Raw genomic sequence first — 25184 nt, 5'->3', positions numbered from 1 at the left:
AACCTTGTGCTCGAAAGGGGAAACTATTCGCACATGGGAATGTGAGAGATTAAACAAGCAGCTTTCTACCGTCTTGGCAAAGAGAAAGAGACCGATGGAGCTGTGCACTTTTTGAGCTATGGAATTAAAAAATCAAGACACACCGGGTACGTTTCACGACTTTCTTATTTTTCATAAGGATGTAGGATCGAGAGTGTTAGGATATGTTTTGTAAGCCCCAAAACTGGGTCTGAAAACCAGTGAACTGGGGATGGTGATTTTGGGGTGACCTACATTGATTTTTTTATTGTTAGGATAAAAACATGAATCCAATAGTGAACATGGAGTTAGTAGTTGAAAACGTCAAAGCCCTGAGAGGTATAGCCATAATGAACCACCTTCGAGGGTATTCCCGTTTGAGGAAAGATCAGTTGGTTGAGAGGTGATAGAAACGAAGACAAATCTTAAATTTCATCGTCGTCCCAAACCCCACACGAGGAAGGAGATTATCACCCAGACAAAACAACTTGGGTTGAAGGGAGTTAGCAGGCTGTCGATAGATCGACTGCTAAAGAAGGTGCAGGAAAAGATTTGGGAAGATAGGAAAGCCATTGGGGATAACATTGATGTACATTCGCCGAAGAAAGCCTTTAAAGATGTATTTACTACCTGGAATATGACCCCATCATGGCATGGATGTGCAGACCTCCCTTGAGGTCTCTCGGGTGTCACGTGAGGAACTTATAGAATATGGACATTGTAAGGGGCAAACCAATGTGATCATGCACTGTACCTTTGAAAAGATTAATCCAACAGGTAAGGCGGATGATGAGAACGAGAGATAATTTCACTCTGGAAACTAGATTTTCACCGCGGCCACGGACTTGGTTGAATCCCTTGAGGAGATAGATGAAAAGATCGTAGAAAAGATTGCCCGGTGGATGTCTGACAAAACTAGGAAAATGGTGAATACTTCCTCGGTCCAGTGGAAAGGGGGGGTGTATCCCTTCTCGAATGTACCTTTCTTCTTGGTGATTCGGAAAATCGGGGTGGTTTAATGGGAGGTATGCTGCCGTAAAGGTTCCAATACAACTTGTTTTCATGCTCCTTATGACTTGCGGCAACAGGGACCATCTTGATAGCGATGCTTGGTGGTATTGCACTGGCGATCAAGATCTTTCAGGACATCAATATAGGTGCGTGTGGAGTTGGCTGAAAAGTATTTGAACATTTTCTCTTTCATGGTGCGGTTTCAACGTTTGACGATACTCGACTTATCTTCGTTCCCGGTGGAGTAGAGATCGATACCATGCTTTTGAAGCAGCTGATTTACATGTGTGTTGTAAAACTCAGTGCCTTTGTCTGTACATAGCGTCTTGGGCATACCGCTTGGAAGGCATCCCGCACCATCACCCCCTTCCTGTTCTTGAGTGGTATCAGCCAGTCATATTTCGAGAAGACATCGATAATGCTCAGGATAAAGGAGTAGGTCCGGTAAGGACCGATTTTGGCCTCAAATTTCAGGTTCATCTGACGAAAGATTTTGACCACTTTTTAAACACTTGAGTGTCTATTTTATTTGAATTAATTAGTTTATGTGAAAGATTTTAACAGATTTAGTCATTAAAAACGATCCGATTCAAGCTCAAATATGAACAATCTACCTAATATGCCGAAAAATGTCACTTTTCAGATGGTTTTTGGTAAAAATGAAAGTGGCCGCATCCGTGTTCATCCTCAACCTTTATATATGTTATGTATTATCATCAAATACAACTTACATTTCAATATTAAGGATGAACACGAATGCGGCCACTTTCGTTTTACAAGAAAACCGTCTAAAATTTAACTAAAATGCTAGAATTATGAGGATTTCAGTAATTTAGCATGACTTAATGGTGCTAGTACCGGATATATGTGCATTGTATTATCAAAAACAGCCCATATTTATGTAGCAGAAGCATTCTACTGTCCAAAAAATAACTAAAGGTTTACATTTTAACAATTTTGTAAAACTGCTATATTTTGGGGCCAAAAAAGGGTCTTACTGAACCTACTCCTTTATTTCCCTTGATGTCCCTAGAGAAGTCACTCATATCAACGAGGTCGGCCGCCCAGGTCTCATCCACACCACCCACCGCTACAGAGCGTTTATGAAACTAACGTCGAACTGGTTTGTGCAACTCCTCAGCTAGCTCATCGGTCCAACGAACAGTTTGTTAACACCCAGACCGAATCGAACTTTGGTACCGATGATTGGTCCGACGATACTGCAGTCCAAGCGTTCGTGTGTGGTACAGTTGGGAATGGTGTTAAGCGAGGCTAGCGTAGCTTCGTCACAGATGGTGTTGCGTGCGGTTGCATCCTTGTGCTGGACATAACAAAGATCGTGGTGATATTTGGTCACCTTGAATAATGGGTTTTGACCAAGCCTTCGGGTGCCATCGGGAAGTAGTCGCTTTCTAAGTCTAGTCCCTCGCCCGGTGAAGTTGTGTCCGGGTACATGAATTTCCATAGGTAATCGGTTGATTAGTTTGTTCATGAACCCTGTACCGGTTGTAGCAACGAACTGAGATTTCTTGGCATCGCACACCTTGCAGTTGCCTATCTTTCTTCGTCGCCCGTTGCTGGTCATTACCTCGCTTGTGTTAACTGTGTCCGTCTTTCTATGACTTTCAAGCAGAAAATCATCTCTATGTTATTTTAATAAATGAACGTTGAAGACTTTTCCTACAGTGCCAACGCCCCCACGAGGAATAATCACTACCTCCTACTTCAGCGATCGATAAGACGGTTGATCATTGGGAAATCGGACTGTGGTAAGACGACGCTGCTGAACAACCTATTCCAGCGCGATGGATGACTCCGACTACAATCGATTGTACGTCTACGGATAATCGCTTCACCAACCTATCTACCAGCTGTTGGAGCAAGCGCTGGAAAAAAGCTTCCCTAAAGAAGATATCGAGACCTCCTACAGTGCAAGGGCAAGTCACCCTACTCGTTGATCGATGTGGTCAACACCTTATCACCACCACGACACCCGAGTGGTATCGAGACTTTTTTCGATCAAAGGAGCGATGTACCAAACCCCCGAGAACTTGATCCCAGCCGTAAGAACCTCATGGTGAACCTCATGGTGTTCGACGACTTGATGCTGAGAAAACAGAACACGTGTGAAGACAACGTCGATTGTTTCTACGTGTGCCAGAACTACTTCACACTGCCCCGCCAGTCGATCCGGGAGAATGCCAACTTCCCCTGACTCTTTCAGCAGAATGCTAAGAATATCGACCACACCCGACGCGATCACTGCAACGATCTCACCAAGGAACAGTACAATTTGACGCTCTGTGTAAGCATTGCTGGTCCAAGCCCTATGGATTTGTAACCTTCGATTTTACAAGCACCAAGGCAAATGGAAAATATGCAAATTAAATGAGTTCTTTGAGGTATAAGATAATATAAATAGATAATATCTGGACACAGCGGAACCCCAGCTCTGCAAGTTCGAATGGCCCTGCAAATTCAATTTTGAGTGGGTTCCATGTTGAAAATGCAGTTGCGTGATCCTTCGACCAATCTAAAGCGGTGGAGGTGATTTCAATGCATGGAACTCCACCATTATGGTAAGGTGTAGCGATTTTCTCAACCCCAATGCCCTGTCAAGACGCTTTGAGGCCACCAGTGCACATACCCATGACACTTGAATCTTTCGAAGAAAAGGGATCCGTATCAGCTGTGTAATACCTTCATGCGCAACTCATTGATTAGGGGCGTTCACACCAACGTTTAGGGGCGTTCAACAGCATTCGATCCTATTAGATAAATGACATTTATCAAGATTATCGACCCTTAGCAGCGTGAGGCACTTGTCAGGGAGTTGAAAGACACCAAACGGAAGATTCAAGCCAGTAATATGCAGCATCGCCTCTACAAGATTGAACTTAGCCGGGACCTTTACAAGGTGTTCAAGCCTGTGGTTGAGGCTAAGCGAGAGGCAGCTTCACAGATCACCAAAAAGATCGCAGACCTTCCTGCAACAGTGCCAGTACTCCCTCCTCCACCGCCCAAGTTTGCCGTCCCACTAGTAATTGCACCACCTACAGAAACCTTCCTTGGATCTCGAGCACAGCAGCATTTGCAGCTCAGTATGACTACTTCCGACGACCACACCTTTTGATTGCGATCTGAAAACAATGGTATCTTCATCAGAAGCTGACCAGTTACTTTTGACGGCGATAATTTGTTCATGGATAGAGTACAAAGGAAGTTATGGTGAAAAAGAAACAAGAATCGTTCGAGCACGACGACCTTAAGCTTGACGACTATGCAGAGATCCTGAAAAGTTCCGGTAATATGTATAAAAGCAATTCCATCTTTTCAAGAACCCCGAAGGCGAATAAGAATTACAAGTGGAAGGGAATCGTGTCCCACATCTATCAGAAGTATAAGTTTGGCAGTAAGCTGCAAACCGTGTTTTTTTCCAACTTCAAGCAGCTTCTCTATCGCTTGGAACTGTGTGCTGCAGCATATACCGAGCAGGAAATAATGGTGTGCGCAACGAAATTGTGTCGATTATATCCATGCTATGAAAAAGGGTAGATATATCAGCATCGAAGAATATATGGCGCTTCATCATAGTATCCTATAATAAATGTTGCAAATCAAGAAATGTTACGCCTGAAAGTAGGCATACAGTGGTAGAGGACTGTTTGGCACAATTGCCAGTTTGGCTGGACGCATGTTTACTTCCTCTGCCACCAAAACCATAGGAAGTAAGGCCGTAAGTGCAAACACCAATGCAGCCTTGAGAGGTATTGAAAAAGGGGTCCCAAAGCCGTCGACCATGTGGTTGATAAAGTGGCCCGCCCCCGAAAACGCAGAATGTCCACTCAACAGTCCAATGGTCAATCAGCAAACCGCAGCAAACCCAGTTAAACAACCTGATCTCCGTTTCTGGCATTGCTACCAGCCACGACTTTGTGCAGCGCTATACATAAATACATAATGTCCAACATCCTTATAATCACCGAAGGGTTGCTCTACTACGAAAGTCTTCAAAAATATAAGGTTCACGAATACGTACCTCAAGCTGGTGCCAACCTGAATAATTCAGGTGAGATCCGAATCAACTTCGAAACCCAAGACTTGTTCCTCCATCCCGCTGAAAGTTATCTCTTGGTAGAGGGGCGACTGTAAAAGAACCACGGTAGTGCATATGCTAATGCAGATCTAGTGTCTCTCATTCACAATGGAATCATGTATCTCTTCAAGACTATCAGTTACAATTAATGCAAGTCTCATGCCAGCTGATCGAACATATCAACGACCCAGTCGTTGACATCACTATGCTGGGAATGTTGATCTATCCCAACAATTTCTCCAAATCCCAAGGTCTTAACTAGGTGTGGTACAAAGATTCATCTACCGACGCCGAGGCCGAAAACACAGGCTTTGCAGAACGTCATGGGTATATAATATCACCAAGCCCGCCAATAAAAGGATCGTTTTTATTCACCATACCCCTGAGCAGGGTTTCCACTGGCGGTATAATAATTGTGGCGATTAAAATTCGTCATTGGCGAAAGAATTTGGCGAAAGAAATATACTATAACGATTTATTTTCAACCATCTTGTTTGTTTACTTTTTCTTTTGGATTTTTCGGTCTTTACCTGGTCAGACAATACTCTGAATTCACCTTGAACTCGTTAAGATTTTGACAGAAAATCAATAATCAGCTGATTGCATGTTATGCCTATCGACATCAAAGGACTAATTAATAAAGGTTTTGATTGTAATGACAAAATGCTATGGTTGAATGGCGTTCGTTACATGTCACTTAAAGGATCTATTTACCACTTTGCGACGCACGTGTTTGAAACAAAATTTTGACGACTCCTCTCCTTCTTTTAATGATAGTCCAGAAAAGAAAACTTGCTATGAAGGAAAATGTTCAAAAGCAAGAAAGGTCTCTAATTTAAAACTTTATCATTTAACTTTGATATCGATAATTCATTGGATTGGGTACTTTAAAGTCATTTCAGTGACACACATATGTCAAGCATAGTTGTACTTACACATGTATTTACGATGATCTTGAAAAGAAAACTGTCGTTATGAAAAAATTTATTCAAAAGATTGGGAACACCCCCTCGAATGAAAATAACCCTTCAATGTTATGACTACACCTTACATGAGGGATCAATGTCAAGTGATAAAAAAAAAATTGTTTTGTTGTAAAAAAACACTTCTTAGTACGAAAGGACACATGTTATTATTTTTTTTTAAACTTTCCCAAAGAACTGTGACATCTTTCATGTAACCAAGTTTTTTTATATTCCAGGATATATATCTTCTTTAATTTCAAAAGTAAGTGGCCCCCTTCTTTTAAAGTTGTTCAAAATATAATAAATTTTCCCTAAACAGTTCTTTTTTTTATAAGGTAAATGTTTAGTATTTTTATTTATTACAATACAGACCGTAATAATAGTTTTAGAAAGTAATCTTAGACAGCAATTGGGCAAAGTAATCTTATTAAGGTTTGAGGGAGGGGAATTCAAAAGAAAGATATATCTGTGTCACATGGCGAATTGTCACTCGTGCGCGACTCGGACGACAATGCCATCCTGCTGCTGCCGTCAACGACGTGGCGAAAATCAACCTGAGTAAGATCTCTTGGTTTGTTCCTCACGTCCTTCCTTCCTTCCGATAAAAAAAACTGCGGTTGTAAAAGACCATCCAAAGCAAGAGTAAGATCGATTGTGGTTTCCGAATACGACAGTGTGATTCTACAAGTGCTACCGAAACCTTACAGTTCCACTGGCGTTTGTCTACCAAGAGCGGTCGGGAGAAACATCATCGTAGCCTTTCAGACCGGTAAAAGTACGATCGGACTTAAAATGAAGCCGTGTTCGACCACTGCCGGTTGCGAACTATCTACGTCACCCTCAACGCAGAATGCTACCTGGCGGTAGACTTCAATGCCAGTTTCACACAAACCAAGATCGCCAGAGAGTACAAGCATGTCGCAGAGTTCTAAAAGAGGGACGAAAGATACCAAAGGGACAGTCAAACTCATAAATCTAAAACAAACTGACAACGCCATGGCTAAAATTAAAAAAGACAAACAGAAAAACAATAGTACACACGACACAACATAGAAAACTAAAGAATAAACAACACGAACCCCACCAAAAACTAGGGGTGATCTCAGGTGCTCTGGAAGGGTAAGCAGATCCTGCTCCACATGTGGCACCCGTCGTGTTGCTTAAGTGATTACAAATCCGGTAAATAGTCTAATTCGGTAGGTCATATTCATGAAAGGGAAGGGGATTGTAGTTACGACGTAAGGAACATATCCGATATCATTTGTGAAACGGTTATTCCATAACGGTCAACCAACTCGTGATGGCGTCCGTAAAATTTACGAAGGGCACTACTTCAACATGGACCGTTTTATCAGCAACTGCAACATTAACCCCTCCGATTTCAACGATCTGTATCTACTGTTTGTCATTGATGTGAGTCACCAGTCCATTTGAATCCGATAGTCAGAAGATGAACGTCGTGTACAAAAAGTAATAAAATGGATAAAATTCACATACAAGTAATTCCTCTTTGCCAGCCGCCCTGCCGAAGTCTATGCGATCGTTGTGATCAACAACTGAGAAGTATGACGGTATCGAAGAAAGGAAGCAAAAATATGTGACAATGGTGTACCATAAATAAATGGATAGCATAGTTGTTCTTTGATTACCGTACGACTATTATTCTTTTAAATTATAGCTGTCTTACCTGAATAATGATGTAGATAAAAGATAATTACAATCTTTTTCGATATTGATTGAAAAAAAACGTTATCCGGAAACACATGGAAACTGATAGAAGTCATCCCAAACTCGGATGAACTATGAAATACCGAAAATAACGGCAGATGATATAAATACTTTAATATAATTAGAATAGCATTATTTATCTATTGATGTAATATTTACAATATTTTGTAAACGACTAACAATATGCAGTTTATCTACCTGAAGAATCCCTGAACTTCTGGTACTAATGAAACAGGGACCTTCCTTGAGATAGCTGTGTCAGTGGAGTAATTATTAACAGCGAGCAATACTGTTGTTGAATAAAAAAAAAAGAAGAAAAAAATGGATAACACATGGTTTCAGCAATTGCTAAAATCACCAATCCCAAGCATAGGTTTTCCTTCATCGTTTCTGGAAACGATAGCCAAATTTTTACCCGGTTCAACCTGCACTGCAACTCAAGGAACCAAAGACCTACGAGATGGCATTGGTAAATCTGAAAACCAATAATTCCACCCCTAACATTCATATGTATACAGGTAACCATTCCTTCCGCTACTCTCCCGATGATGGTGTCAACTGGTTTTCTATCGCACTGAGCACAGGTTCCTATGACATCGAAGACATCAACAATGAAATCCAGCGACAGCTACGGCTCAACAAACACAAAACGAAGATCATCATTGATACCAACCGGGCGACCCTAAAACAACGCTGACCCTCGCCAAACTCTATCAAGTAGACTTCAAAGTTGTCAATAACATCAACACCGTCTTGGGATCCAAGTGGCAGATTTACACGTTCGGTATGATCACAAACGGTTATACAGAATGGGAGCACATTGTAAATATCATCAGAATCAACAGCACTCTGGTGAATGGTGATATCAACCATGAAGTTATGTAAATGGTACACAACAGTCTTCAATCTACAGCTTTGTTTTCCCGCAGACGGTCCTGGTATGAAAATCATTCAAACCCCCAAGCACCTTTTGGTAGTATACTTGCTAGTGATCTTGCGAACCAGCAATCGCATGCAAACATATCTCAACGATCAAAACGGTAGGCTCATCGATCTCAGAGGTGAACATCTCACTATCCGTTTTCATCTTCTTGCGTTTACACAGTGAATCCCAGTGGCAACGGTCTCTACCTCAAATCCCCATACGCCCGGACTACCTATGGGTATGGACTTTACTTGGAGCGTGGTAGCAATTCCACGACGGAGCCGTTCTGATCTTATATTTAGATGCTTACAGTCCCTTCAAAAACATTCCCCTCCTCGGTATGCTCCTATAAAATAAATGAACGATTTAGATTCTTGGTACCGACAATGTGTGTCGAATCAACTCGATGCAGAAATTTGAAGGTATCAAAACTACCTTGAATGCCTATAAACGTCTGGACAAAGCTGTATCTGTAGCACTGGGTGCTTGTTCTGTGGTTAGTTTGGTGTTAACCAGCAGTACCCTGGGTTCAGCTTTGACCGGTACAGGTCTTATAGCCACCCTTCCTCTGGGGTTTCTAGCTTGCTTGAATGCTACCACCGTAATGGATCTCACACTAATTTCTAGGCATGTAACCAAAAAAAAAAAAAACACCACTATACCTTGCGATTGCCCCAGTCCAAAAAGTCCTTGGTTGAGCAATGTATCAGCTATGCTTTAGCTAATGATAAACAGATCTATGATGCCGAGTTTGGGAAAGTCGTCACCTGTCTCAAAAACTCAATTCAATGGTTTTAGACCCGATTTTCAGGCTTAAACAACATATCCTAACACTTTCAATCATACCGTCCTTATCAAAAATATAAAAGCCGTGGTAATCATAGCCGGTGCGCCTGGTTTTTTTTCATCCCATAGCTCACGATTTGCACTGCTCCATCGGTCTCTCTCTTTGCCCCGACGGTGGTCAGCTGTTTGTTTAGTCTTTCAAATCCCCAAGTGCGGATATTTTGCCCTTTCCAGCACAAGGTTATGATTTTTGCGAACCCACATTTCGTGTCAACTTCGTGTCAACATCTTTAATGTCTTTGACAATCCAGGGTGAGTACAGACTAACTTCTCGCCATTTGAGAGTTTCCTCAGCAGTATTTTCTAAAATTTCTACCTCTTGCGCCATATTCTCTCTCTGATCAGACATATTTGTAATCTTACAATCCATTGTGTTTATTATCTGTGGATTTTTCTTGGTGTGTTTTCTTTCTTCCACAAAGATACATTTTCCCACGACCCCAACCCCCACTTTTTTCCCTCTTAACCTCGTCAACGAGCGTGCAAGATTTTCGAATTTTTCGGTCCGGTCCCAGCAGAAATTCCCCTCAAAATGTTCACGCATATTTCGATATTTAAGTCCTTCGTTACTCCGCGGAATAAATTGACTATATACCGTTTGTTCCTCTCTTTATAAGCTTCCGAATGAGGTATAAGGTATATCTGTAATAAAGGGCTGAAAGGTCACAGTATTCCATTCCATTATTCAAAATATCCATTTCATTATTCAAAATTGACTGTTTCTTATTTTTCACACGAATTTTGGCATTTAAGTCCCCCGTAACCCCTCAAATGGTCATTGCGGTACATTTTTTTTCTCAATTTATTCATCTATAATTTCAACATTTAAGTCCGTCGTTACTCCTCTAATATGCGTTGCCAAACATATTGACTATATACATTTTGTTCCTCTCGTAATGTAAGCTTTCGAATGAGGTAAAGTATATCTATAATTAGGGGATAAATGGTCGCAGCATTCCATTCCATTATTCAAAATACCTAATCAGTATTCAAAATTTGCTATTTCTTAATTTTCAAGCGTAATTTGGTATTTAGGTCCTCTGTAATCCCTGTAATGGTCATTGCGGCACATAATGTTTATTCTCAGTTTATTCTTCTCTTAATAAGCTTTAATTTGGTGTAAAAATATTCCTGAATAAGAGGTGAAGGGTTGCAGCAGTCCATTCCATTATTCAAAATATCCATTTCATTATTCAAAATTGGCTATTTCTCAATGTTCACGCGTAATTCGATCTTTAAGTCCTTCGTTACTATTTTAATATGCGTTGCGGAACAAATTGACTATATACCTTTTGTTCCTCTCTTGATAAGCTTTCGATTGAGGTATAATATATATCTATAATTAGGGGCTGAAGGGTCCTGCCAGTCCATTCCAATATTCAAAATATCCATTTCATTATTCAAAATTGGCTATTCCTTAATTTTCACGCGTATTTTGGCATTTAGCTCTTCTAATTTTCGTTCCGGAACATATTGACTATATACATTTTGTTCATCTTGTAATCAGCTTTCGAATGAGGTATAAGGTTTATCTATAATAGGGGCTAAAGGGTCGTCGCATTCCATTCCATTATTCAAAATATTCATTTTATTATTCAAAATTGGCTAATTTCTTAATTTTCACATGTATTTTGGCACTTAGGTCTTCTAATATTCGTTGCGGAACATATTGATTATAAGCAGGTTGTTCCTCATGTAATCAGCTTTCGAATGATGTATAAGGTTTATCTATAATTAGGGCTAAAGGGTCGCCGCACTCAATTGATCTATATATATTGATACGATATTCCCGTGCTTGCATTTCCTATCCTGATTTTCTTGATAGAGGTTTGCTGCTCACAAGGAAGCTATTAAACCAAGAGTTCCAAATGGTGAAGTTGAAATCATCCCTTCGTAAATTTAACGGACGCCATCACGAGTTGGTTGACCGTTATGGAATAACCGTTTCACAAATGATATCGGATATGTTCCTTACGTCGTAACTACAATCCCCTTCCCTTTCATGAATATGACCTACCGAATAAGACTATTTACCGGATTTGTAATCACATAAGCAACACGACGGGTGCCACATGTGGAGCAGGATCTGCTTACCCTTCCGGGGCACCTGAGATCACCCCTAGTTTTTGGTGGGGTTCGTGTTGTTTATTCCTTAGTTTTCTATGTTGTGTCGTGTGTACTATTGTTTTTCTGTTTGTCTTTTTCATTTTTAGCCACGGCGTTGTCAGTTTGTTTTAGATTTATGAGTTTGACTGTCCCTTTGGTATCTTTCGTCCCTCTTTCGAACAAGGTGTAAGGTTTATCTACAATTAGGGGCTAAAGGGTCGGCGCACTCCATTCCATTATTCAAAATATCCATTTCATTATTCAAAATTGACTTTTTCTTAATTTTCACGTGTATTTTGGCATTGAGGTCTTCTAATATTCGTTGCGGAAGATATTGACTATCTACATTTTTGTTCCTCTTGTAATCAAGCTTTCTAATGAGGTATAAGGTTTATCTATAATAGGGGCTAAAGGGTCGCCGCAGTCCATTCCATTATTCAAAATATCCATTTCATTATTCAAAATTGACTTTTTCTTAATTTTCACGCGTATTTTGGCAATTAGGTCATCTAATATTCGTTGCGGAACATATTGACTATATACATTTTGTTCCTCTTGTAATCAGCTTTCGAATGAGGTATAAGATTTATCTATAATAAGGGGCTAAAGGGTCGCCGCAGTCCATTCCATTATTCAAAATATCCATTTCATTATTCAAAATTGGCTATTTCTTAATTTTCACGCGTATTTCGGCATTTAAGTCTTCTAATATTCGTTGCGGAACATATTGACTTGAAGCATGTTGTTCCTCTTGTAATCAGCTTTTGAATGAGGTATAAGGTTTATCTATAATAGGGGCTAAAGGGTCGCCGCACTCCATTTCATTATTCAAAATATCCATTTCATTATTCAAAATTGGCTACTTCTTTATTTTCACGGGTATTTTGGCATTTAGGTCTTCTAATATTCGTTGCGGAACATATTGACTGTATACATTTTGTTCCTCTTGTAATCAGCTTTCGAATAAAGTATAAAGTTTATCTACAATTAGGGGCTAAAGAGTCGCCGCACTCCATTCCATTATTCAAAATATCCATTTCAGTATTCAAAATTTGCTATTTCTTAATTTTTACGCGTATTTTGGCATTTAGGTCTTCTTATATTCGTTGCGGAACATATTGACTAGATACATTTTGCTCCTCTTGTAATCAGCTTTCGAATGAGGTATAAGATTTATCTATAATTAGGGGCTAAAGGGTCGCCGCAGTCCATTCCATTATTCAAAATATCCATTTCATTGTTCAAAATTGGCTATTTTTTAATTTTCACGCGTATTTTGGCATTTAGGTCTTCTAATATTCGTTGCGGAACATATTGACTATATACATTTTGTTCCTCTTGTAATCAGCTTTTGAATGAGGTATAAGGTTTATCTATAATTAGGGGCTAAAGGGTCGCCGCACTCCATTCCATTATTCAAAATATCCATTTCATTATTCAAAATTGGCTATTTCTTTATTTTCACGCGTATTTCGGCATTAAAGTCTTCTAATATTCGTTGCGGAACATATTGACTATAAGCAGGTTGTTCCTCTTGTAATCAGCTTTCGAATGAATTATAAGGTTTATCTACAATTAGGGACTAAAGAGTCGCCGCAGTCCATTCCATTATTCAAAATATCCATTTCGTTAATCAAAATTGCCTTTTTTTAATTTTCACGCGTATTTTGGCAATCAGGTCTTCTAATATTCGTTGTGGAACATATTGAATATACATTTTGTTCCTCTTGTAATCAGCTTTCGAATGAGGTATAATATTTATCTATAATTAGGGGCTAAAGGGTCGCCGTAGTCCATTCCATTATTCAAAATATCCATTTCATTATTCAAAATTTGCTATTTCTTAATTTTCACGCGTATTTTGGCATTTAGGTCTTCAAATATTCGTTGCGGAATATATTGACTATATACATTTTGTTCCTCTTGTAATCAGCTTTCGAATGAAGTATAAAGTTTTTCTACAATTAGGGGCTAAAGAGTCGCCGCAGTCCATTCCATTATTCAAAATATCCATTTCATTATTCAAAATTGCCTTTTTTTAATTGTCACGTGTATTTTGGCAATCAGGTCTTCTAATAATCGTTGCAGAACATATTGACTATATACATTTTGTTCGTCTAGCAATCAGCTTTCGAATGCGGTATAAGGTTTATCTATAATATGGACTAAAGGGTCGCCGTAGTCCATTCCATTATTCAAAATATCCATTTCATTATTCAAAATTGACTTTTTTTAAATTCTCACGCGTATTTCGGCATTTAGGTCTTCTAATATTTGTTGCGGAACATATTGATTATAAGCATGTTGTTTCTCTTGTAATCAGCTTTCGAATGAGGTATAAGGTTTATCTATAATATGGACTAAAGGGTCGCCGTAGTCCATTCCATTATTCAAAATATCCATTTCATTATTCAAAATTGACTTTTTCTTAATTTTCACGCGTATTTCGGCATTTACGTCTTCTAATATTCGTTGCGGAACATATTGATTATAAGCATGTTGTTTCTCTTGTAATCAGCTTTCGAATGAGGTATAAGGTTTATCTATAATTAGGGGCTAAAGGGTCCCCGCACTCCATTTCATTATTCAAAATATCCATTTCATTATTCAAAATTGGCTAATTAATAATTCTCACGCGTATTTTGGCATTTAGGTCTTCTAATATTCTTTGCGGAACATATTGACTATAAACATTTTGTTCCTCTTGTAATCAGCTTTCGAATGAGGTATAAGGTTTATCTATAATAGGGGCTAAAGGGTCGCCGCAGTCCATTCCATTATTCAAAATATCCATTTCATTATTTAAAATTGACTTTTTTTAAATTCTCACGCGTATTTCGGCATTTAGGTCTTCTAATATTTGTTGCGGAACATATTGATTATAAGCATGTTGTTTCTCTTGTAATCAGCTTTCGAATGAGGTATAAGGTTTATCTATAATTAGGGGCTAAAGGGTCGCCGTAGTCCATTCCATTATTCAAAATATCCATTTCATTATTCAAAATTTGCTATTTCTTAATTTTCACGCGTATTTTGGCATTTAGGTCTTCAAATATTCGTTGCGGAACATATTGACTATATACATTTTGTTCCTCTTGTAATCAGCTTTCGAATGAAGTATAAAGTTTTTCTACAATTAGGGGCTAAATAGTCGCCGCAGTCCATTCCATTATTCAAAATATCCATTTCATTATTCAAAATTGCCTTTTTTTAATTGTCACGTGTATTTTGGCAATCAGGTCTTCTAATAATCGTTGAGGAACATATTGACTATATACATTTTGTTCCTCTTGTAATCAGCTTTCGAATGAGGTATAATATTTATCGATAATTAGGGGCTAAAGGGTCGCCGCAGTCCATTCCATTATTCAAAATATCCATTTCATTATTCAAAATTGGCTATTTCTTAATTTTCACGCGTATTTTGGCATTTAGGTCATCTAATATTCGTTGCGGAACATATTGACTATATACATTTTGTTCGTCTTGCAATCAGCTTTCGAATGCGGTATAAGGTTAATCTATAATATGGACTAAAGGGTCGCCGCAGTCCATTCCATTATTCAAAATATCCATTTCATTATTCAAAATTGACTTTTTTTAAATTCTCACGCGTATTTCGGCATTTAGGTCTTCTAATATTTGTTGCGGAACATATTGATTATAAGCATGTTGTTTCTCTTGTAATCAGCTTTCGAATGAGGTATAAGGTTTATCTATAATTAGGGGCTAAAGGGTCGCCGCACTCCATTTCATTATTCAAAATATCCATTTCATTATTCAAAATTGGCTAATTCTTAATTATCACGCGTATTTTGGCATTTAGGTCTTCTAATATTCGTTGCGGAACATATTGACTATAAACATTTTGTTCCTCTTGTAATCAGCTTTCGAATGAGGTATAAGGTTTATCTATAATAGGGGCTAAAGGGTCGCCGCAGTCCATTCCATTATTCAAAATATCCATTTCATTATTTAAAATTGACTTTTTCTTAATTTTCACGCGTATTTCGGCATTTACGTCTTCTAATATTCGTTGCGGAACATATTGATTATAAGCATGTTGTTTCTCTTGTAATCAGCTTTCGAATGAGGTATAAGGTTTATCTATAATTAGGGGCTAAAGGGTCGCCGCACTCCATTTCATTATTCAAAATATCCATTTCATTATTCAAAATTGGCTAATTCTTAATTCTCACGCGTATTTTGGCATTTAGGTCTTCTAATATTCTTTGCGGAACATATTGACTATATACATTTTGTTCCTCTTGTAATCAGCTTTCGAATGAAGTATAAAGTTTATCTACAATTAGGGGTTAAAGAGTCGCCGCAGTCCATTCCATTATTCAAAATATCCATTTCATTATTCATAATTGGCTATTTCTTTTTTTTCACGCGTATTTTGGCATTTAGGTCTTCTAATATTCGTTGCGTAACCTTTAATAGCTGACTATGCGGTATGGGCTTTGCTCATTGTTGAAGGCTGTACGGTGAGCTATAGTTGTTAATGTCTGTGTAATTGTGGTCTTTCTTGATATTTGTCTCATTGGCAATCATACCACATCTTCTTTTTTATATTTCCTCATTTTTATGCATATTGTGGCATTTAGGTCCTCCGTAAACCGTCTTATGGTCATTTCGAATCAAAATATAGCTATAGTGTCAAACTCAATTTTATTTATATTTGTTTCACTATTCACCGCTTCAATTTGAATAATGAAACATAAACCATTTCATTATTCATTATTCATTTTTCAATATTGAATAGTGAATAATGAACTATTTCATTATTCATTATTGAATAATGAATAATAAACTATGAATAATGGACGTACTTCAGCGCGGTGGCAAAAATGCACACAACACGAATATTAGAATATCATGAATATAATGACAACACATACAAATACAACAAGTATCATAATAACAATAAAAACAAAAAAATATTTATTATATTTAGCAAACTTAACAACATCATTAGCTGCTTTCTTATTTTTGAATTCCATTTATGTATGTTAAGGCTCTAATGAAGGATAGCGCACCAGACGTCAGAATGTAAACGTACACAGGTAGATATATGAAATATTTTTTGTCGTTTAAAGTATGAAAATAATATAGTCTATAGTTCTTTGTGCATATCCTATGAGGAATGTAAATAAGAGGTTTACATTTCCTTCTTGTTTATTGTCTATAAGTTAATTGTTTATTTCTTCAAAATAAAAGATAAACGGTACGAAAGTGATTTGTTACGATTGCTAACCAAACAATTGTATACAAATGACTTTGGGTCAAAAACGTAAGTTAGTGTGCAGTATTTTTAACAATGTACAAACTCATGATTACGATTGGGTCCGCTATCTCAAATCGCAAAATGTGTTGTAATACTGTAACTGCTTTCAAGAAAATATTGATTTTGATAGGAGTAATTCACATTTGAGCGATCTCATATATCCAATCGAATTAGAGATGAAGGCTACTACATAATCGTTCAGTCATTTGAATTGAGGTCTGAAGCTGGCATGTCAGTAACTGCTAGCAGTCTTTGTTAATTTATAAATCATTATCATTTTTTTGTAGTTTCTTTTGTTACCGATTCTGACGTTAGACTTGGAATTTCCTTAATCTCAGTTTAACTATGCGTATTGCTGTGGGTTTTTCTACATTGGTTAGACTTATAGGGGGAAGGTTGAGATCTCAAAACACTTGTTGAACCCCGCCGCTTTTTTACGCCTGTCCCAAGACAAGAACATCTGACCTTTGTTTGTCCTTTATTATTTTTAATTTTCATTTATTTCTATATTTCGGGATTAAGTATGACGTCCGTTATTACTGAATTAGTACACACTTTTGCTTTGGAATCAGCGGAGGCACGCCTTGTGGTTGGGATCAGGGGCGTAGCTACCCGGAGGCACGACAGCACGTGCATCCACGTCGTTTTCACAAAAAAAAAAAAAAACTAACAGAAGAGATGAGTTAAATTGGTCAATCGGAATCGGACAGCGTGATGCATGTAACAGTATAATAGATTTATCTTAGACTATTATGATATTTGTTTAACGTTCTTCGACACAAACTTCGTGTAAATAAGATTGAAACAACAGCAGGGGTCGTGTTTATTTGACAACCTAGTTACAAGTGTTGATGAAGCTGTTCGAATCATGCTGCTGCGCAGAAAAGGATCGTAGCTCCCCAAACGCTAACACGCAGTTGCGTATACATTGATTCGGCATGCAAAAAAGAAATGGCAATATTTAAAAATTGAATGTTAAAGGAACACCTACGTTGTCACTTTTTTGATTGATGAAATATCATTAAATAAGGACATTTGGTTTCAAAATAAAAACATATTGGAGATTATGACAAAATCGGAAGGTAACTTGTATCTTTTACAAGAATTGAATTTGTAATGCTCAGTCTAAGACATGTAGTTTTGGAGCACATTTTACAGTGTACAGTTCATCAGTTTGGAATGTGATGTACCAATCGGCATTAATATTATCGGATCCCTTCGATATCGTTGAAAATATGCCTAGGCGATGTGGTCGACAGACTACCGGAGCCAATCACCCTGCATGCGCGTAGCTACGTTTACGTCAAAACGCCCGGGCGTACACTTGAATTTTGAAAATAAAACAAATAATCGACATAAAATAAGAAAAATTGGTCAAAAGCACATCAGCCTTGTGCTTCTTTTTTCAATGGATTGTAATTTTGAATAAAAAGAGTCGAAATCTACTCAAATAGATCATTTAATATACTAGTATTTGTTCGAATCTTTTGTAAAAGTCTGAATCTACTATGAATTCTACGTACTTTTCTTATATTTAAAGCAATTCACTGTCTGCTCAGATACGATATGCTGTTTGTATTTATGTCGAGCCTGTGATTTATGTCCCAAAAGCGAGACAAAGCGGCGTGGATAAAGTCTTTTGAATGACTCTCCGTGAAATTTTACGAAAGTTGGACAGAAACTGTCATAATGATCAAAAGAGTATTCAGAGCAATATAATAATGCAATTATATCTTTAATTTTCCCGCATTTAAAGGACAAAATGTATTTCTTTCTGCAATTAATAAGTAGTCGCAGTTTGGGCTTACATTTTATTATTTCTCAATTACATTAACTACTTGTCGAACCTTCATCGAATATTATGAAAATGCTGAAGAAGCTTTTTCTGTGACTTAAATTATGTCTAAAGGTTGCATTTCTGTAAATATTGACAATGCAATTTCCCATAGGAACTCCCTTTACGGCTAAAACTGTACCACTTTTACTATGAAGTTTTGAAAAAAATCTTATCCTACAATTGAAAGTTTAAACTAACACTAATTTTCTTAACTACCCCTACCTCGAATGAAAGGTTACCACAGATTTCAATGTAAACAATATGCACATGTACATTTACTGGTAACATTCCCAAGTTATGTCTCTGTGAGATGGAACACAGAGAGCATAACTGGGAACCAGTATGTAAACAAAATTAATTTTCTATGAATATTCAAGATCTCCCCAAAAGAGGCGTGTTTTGATAAACAGCTGTATTTACAAAGTGCAACCTATAATAGCTAAAATTTTGAAAGCATTTGTTTTCGTTCATTTTTCTGTTCTTTTCTGATAGACAGATAGCCGGACTTTTCTTTACGCAATTAATTGTTTTACATGCTCAATTTATAAATCTTCATAGATTGTCGTGAAATATTCCAGATCAAGAAAAAAATATCAAAAAGATTTTTTTTTTAAATCCCTTTAAAGTAATGACAAATTGATTCACTTTTTGTGGGAAGACATCCTAGGTGTTCCAGAATTTTTTTATATTGCACCTCTTAGAAATATATTTTTTTTCGTGTTCATTAAAAAGTGCTTTTGTCGATTGTATGCTCAGTCACAGCACCCTTTAAACTTATTTAAAAGTAATATTGGTTTGGACGTTTTCTCTAAAACCAATGACCATTAGGCTAGCTTCCAGTTTAACACGATGAATAAGTTAACATATTACAAAACTTAACCAAAACAAATAAACCATTTAGATTCAAAAGTATGTTGCTATCAATGATTTTTTACTGACAGGAATCATTATGGTATCTCATTCTCGATAGCTTTCCCTTTCGAACCCACTACCAGCAGGTGGTTTAACATTGAGCGGTTGGAACCCCTCATATCCCTCGCCAAGGTTCGGGCGTACACGTAAAAATGACCCAGCTACGCCACTGCCCTGCAACCACGCCAACACAGTATTTGAAAGTCTCATTATTTTTTGCGTTCGTAGACCATATGATAAGGGAACTGGAGAGTGGAGTCGCGTCAAGTATATTACCAGAAAATCGCTTCTTTTCGCTGTATCTGCTTCATCGTGTTGTAGGAAATATCACAAACGAACAAATCTCAATATTGTCCGAGAGTCACACATACGAAACTGACCTGGCATGTAATTTTGACGAATTCAATTGGGAGGTCGCTCGATGCCGAACACGTACGCTGGTTTTTAACATCTCGCGAGTGCTACCATGCCATGATGGAGATCTTTCAGTCACGGTACTAAGTATGTAATTGAAAACAAAAGTACGATCAACAATGAAAATCGACAGTTACATCGCATTACTGCATATTCATCGGGATTCCAGTGTGAATTTTGACAAAGTAATAGAGAAGTTTGTTTCTGTCCAGACCCGAAGAGCAGATTTTTGACAATTTTGAGTAAATTCTGTATCAAAAATATGTGTTGCATAAATTTTTATCTGCATACAGCTCCTATTTTAACCGTTCTATGACATGTATGATTGAAAACCGAAAAAAAAACATTTTTCTGCAAAATAGGGTCCAAAACATTTTTCGCCTCGCTCCGCTCGGCGGTAGTTGCTTTCACATCGTTTCATTCTAGCTACGCCCCTGGGGGATGTTGTATCTTTGACACATTCCCCATATATTTTCTTTTTCAAATTTACTTTCTAAACTAGAAGATCTACGTCATGTCTTGATCGTTCCTCGATATTGACAATAGACTAACAACATATAACATTAATCTTTGAAAAACGAGTTTATTTTAATTTTCAAGAAGGTCGACGAAAATTTACACAGCATAAGTATAATGGTTATCATTATTGTTGATAAATATTCCGTATGAATTTCACAAATAATACATAATGGTTTTGAAGTAGATATATTTTAGGTACTGATGTTGTCTGACAGCTTAATTACATATTTTAATATTTGCCTTTGTAAATCATTAACTCAGACACGAGATATGTTAAACTAAATTAAACTATGCATTTGAAAATTTGAAAATGAAATGACAATTTAAGATGCACTAGCTGTCCTTTTTGTTTTATTTAGTAATAATCAGTCTATTTTTTTTTACCTTCAAATCTATAGTAGAGGTGAATAATACGCAAGAAAATAATTGAATTTGGAATCGCCTATGATATTTATACATGAACAAAATGACGAGAAACTAGAAATTGTAGTGATGAGAAACGAGCGCACCAAAAAAAATGGCTGATATTCATAATAACATTTATTTAGCGGTGACTCTACAATGATTGGCATATTTTAAGACATGTGTAAAGAGAACTAAAACGATAAATCAAAATAAGAGTAGCTATTACGCAAAACTAGGACGAACTGTACTATTGTGCAACATGATGTTTTTTAATAAAATTATATGTACAAACTTTTGGTATAAGTTGTTTCAATTCTAAATATTTTTCTTCGAATTTCTATTTTTTTCTTGTATCTTCCTCTGCTTTACTGCAAAAATATGTCAAGAATATTCAATACCCAATTATACCCAATATTATAAGATTTCAATCTTTTTGACTTTCTTGGAGAAAGAAGTAAAATTCCTGATCATTCCGTTATATTAGCAGAATTCAATACCTACGAGGAAGCTAACGAACCCTACCAAGTTACAAGTTCTCTGTCAAAACGATACAAATTAAACTCGATACCAATTGATTTTCTAGCGTCGGACATGCGTAAAACCGCTTTGCAAAATTTGATATTCAGAATAGAAACCACAAGAGAAAACTAGACAAATATGGATAATATATATTCAGATTTGTGTAATATAATCATTGACGAAATGAACGCTAAAATTCCGGTTTTCGACTAGTAGAAGGACAAGTTAAAGTTTTAAAGTGGGAAAACCTTATTGGAATTACCATCTTGGCTCACTGTGGCATTCAATGCGTAATAAGGAAAAAGGATTTCTTAAATTCAGAGGAAACTTGTCCGTTAAACGTAAACTCCGTGAAGAATTTCATACTGCCCAAAATATATTTGACCGCACTTTAAAGCGATGTGAACGACAATTTAGACATTCGTTTTGTGTTGAAGTTGAAAACATGACAACATCGAACCCTAATTAATTTTGGGAAAAAATAAAAAAAACCCAGAGAATCCCGATGGAGGTATACGGCGAAGATGGAACGATTCTCACGGATGATGAAACTATATTGAATAAATGGAAAACAGAATTTGAGAACATATACAATACGGATAATGCCGCTTCAAATTTCGACGATGAATTTTATAGGCAAGTTTCAACACACAAATCGTCATTAGAGGACAAAATGCTTGACCCGCTTTATAATGCAAATCAAGATAGAAATACGACTATAACCATCGAAGAAATTAGACGGCTTGTGTACAAAACAAAAAACGGCAAAAGTTGTGGTATAGATAGTATTCCATACGAAGTAATGAAGTATGAACATATAGTGGTCGTGATTCATTCATTGTTCCAACTGATTTTTGAAACCGGTATCATTCCATCTGTTTGCTATATTTTGTCCAATTCTAAAAGACAAATCTTCAGATCCACGTGTACCTCTCAATTACCGAGGAATTAGTTTACTTTCTTGTATATCAAAACTGTACAGTGCATTCATAAACAGTCGAGTATCATCATATTTAGAGTCCAACGATATTTTAGCAGACGAACAAAATGGTTTTTCGCTCCGATCGATCGTGTGAGGATCATGTATTTACTCTTAATGCTGTATCGAGAAACCTCAAGACTTCATTTACAACTTTTATTGATCTAAAGAAAGCGTTCAATTTTGTTGACCGAGATTTGCTGTTATATAAGCTTTTGTTAAAAAAACATTGATGGGAAAATTTACAACTCCATTAAAAACATTTACCTTTAGTTAGTACTTCTGCTTGTGTTCGTGGGAACAACAGACTTTCACAGTAGTTTGTATGCAGTTCTGGGGTTAAACAAGGGGATAATTTATCCCCGACGTTATTTTCGATTTTTATCAACGATCTGGTAGAGGAAGTAAACAGTCTCGGACTTGGTGTAAATATTGGCGACTCAAGGCTTTCGTTACTTTTATATGCGGACGACATAGTCTTATTGGTATCATCCGAAACTGACATGCAATGTATGCTTGATAAAGTCCATGAGTGGTGCAAGCGATGGCGTGTTTTGATAAATACAGAGAAATCAAAACTTATGCATTTTCGTCCGTCTCGATCTAAAAGAAGTAAATTTCAGTTCAAAATCGGTAACAATCTTCTTCAATTAACTGACACATACAAATACCTCGGTGTAACATTTCACGACCTAAAGGACTTTAAAGATAATGCAAATAGACTATCGGAAGCTGGAGGTAGAGCTTTAGGAGGAGTTATATCCAAGATTCATCATCTAAAAGACTTTGGAATTAAAACTTTTGAGAAACTTTTTACCTCGTGTGTAGTACCAGTGCTTGACTACAGTTCTTCGATCTGGGGATACAAAGACTTCGCTTGCATGAATCAAATCCAGAACAAAGCAATTCGTTATTTTCTTGGCGTCCATAAATTTGTACCAACATTGGCAATAAACGGTGAAGTTGGTTGGGTGAATGCAAAGGAACGACGATGGTGCAATATGATAAGGTATTGGAACAAACTTATATCAATGGACGACACTCGTATATGTAAATGCGTCTTCAATTGGGACTACGAAAAATGCACGAACAATTGTTCACTCGAAGTGAAAAACATTATGTCAGTTATAGGACTACAGAGCAATTTCATTACAAAAAACACCTGCGATGTATTGATGTGTCAAACATTACTCAAAGATAAATGATCCGAAAATTGGCAGAAAGGTTTAACAAACTTTCCGAAACTACGAACATACAGGCTCATAAAATCTGAATACTGCTGTGAACAATACATTGAACTTAATCTTAACCGTACTGAACGATCCATAATAGCGCAACTCAGGTGTGGCATTCTTCCTCTCAGGTTAGAAACTGGTCGTTTTGTAGGTGAAGACGAATGTGACCGTTTGTGTAAAATGTGTAGCGATAACTGTGTGGAAAACGAATTTCATTTCCTTATCAACTGTAACTTTTATAACAATCTGCGACTGCAACATTTCTCACAAATAGACAATTTATGTATACTATCAAATGAAGACAGTTTAAATATTTACTAAGTCAACATCCGAGAAAAACTGCTAAATATCTTTTGCAAGCTTTCAGTGAGAGAAAAAACTTTTTATATGAAAATTTTCGATAACATTTATTTATTTTTGTTCGTCGTACTATTGAAATTTATGTTTAAAGTGACTTAAAGACCCAAAGGGTCGGGTGTTCTAATTATTGTTTATATTTCACTGTATTATATAATATTTTGTGAAAAACACATGTCACTATAATAAACAATTTACTTACTTACTAACTTATACCCGATACGTATATCATAATCAATAATACTCACTGCAGCAATCGTTTCGTCCCCAAATAACTACACGAGATATGAGATATATTGCACCAAGATCGACAGACCACCAGCTGTTTAATTCTTGTTGTGTATGCGTGCATCTGTTCCCTATATTGTCGTACATGTACGTACTTCCGTCCACTGCTAAATAAGAACTTTTTTGTTGTATGTAATGATAAGATGACTGTTTAGTCTGTTTTCTTAAAGCAATGTTCTGACCTGTTTATAAAAATGTACATTGAAAGTGTGGTGAATGCAGAGTGATATAAATATATTATTTTTTTGTATGTAACTCTTTTACGTTTTCACAATTTGTTTGTTTTTATTCTGTATGAAATATCGTTTCGTTTTTAAACATACAATTCATTTTTCATTAGTACATGAAAGTGAGTCTGAAATGGTCATTTTTAACTTAACATCGTCTTAAAATTATAAAACTAGTAGTCATGTGCTGTCTTTCATTTTGTTTTTAGAAATATCCACGGCTGCAAATTTAGTACTATTATAATGATTGGTTGTCATGCAATACAGATGTGGTTTGTAGCTATTTAGACAATGCAGTATTGTGCTGATGTCTATATAGTTAGCAAAGGTACCAGGATTATAATTTAGTACGCAAGACGCGCATTTCGTCTACATAAGACTTATCAGTGACGCTCAGAATGTTAGAATAGCCAATAAACAGTCTGAACGTAGACTACGTTTATTTTGATTGACTGGATCTTCTGAAAGGTACTGAGTTAACGACAGTGTTTAAACACTAAATAAACA

The 25184-nt window shown here is 36.9% G+C and overlaps 1 long non-coding RNA gene across 1 annotated transcript in view; it reads right to left on the bottom strand.

Annotated features, from left to right (window-relative positions):
• The window catches only part of LOC139498104 (uncharacterized), a 46634-nt gene extending 22076 nt beyond the window's left edge, over window positions 1-24558 (bottom strand). Inside the window, exon 1 of the long non-coding RNA XR_011657812.1 lies at window positions 24411-24558. This is a non-coding gene — a long non-coding RNA (uncharacterized lncRNA). The remainder of the gene's footprint in view (window positions 1-24410) is intronic.
• Window positions 24559-25184: the final 626 nt, after the last annotated feature.

This window comes from Mytilus edulis, chromosome 12, assembly GCF_963676685.1.
Source record: "Mytilus edulis chromosome 12, xbMytEdul2.2, whole genome shotgun sequence".
In the NCBI taxonomy this organism is placed as follows: domain Eukaryota; kingdom Metazoa; phylum Mollusca; class Bivalvia; order Mytilida; family Mytilidae; genus Mytilus; species Mytilus edulis.
Note: the sequence above shows the minus strand (reverse complement) of the source record. Positions and strands in the feature narration are given on the sequence as shown.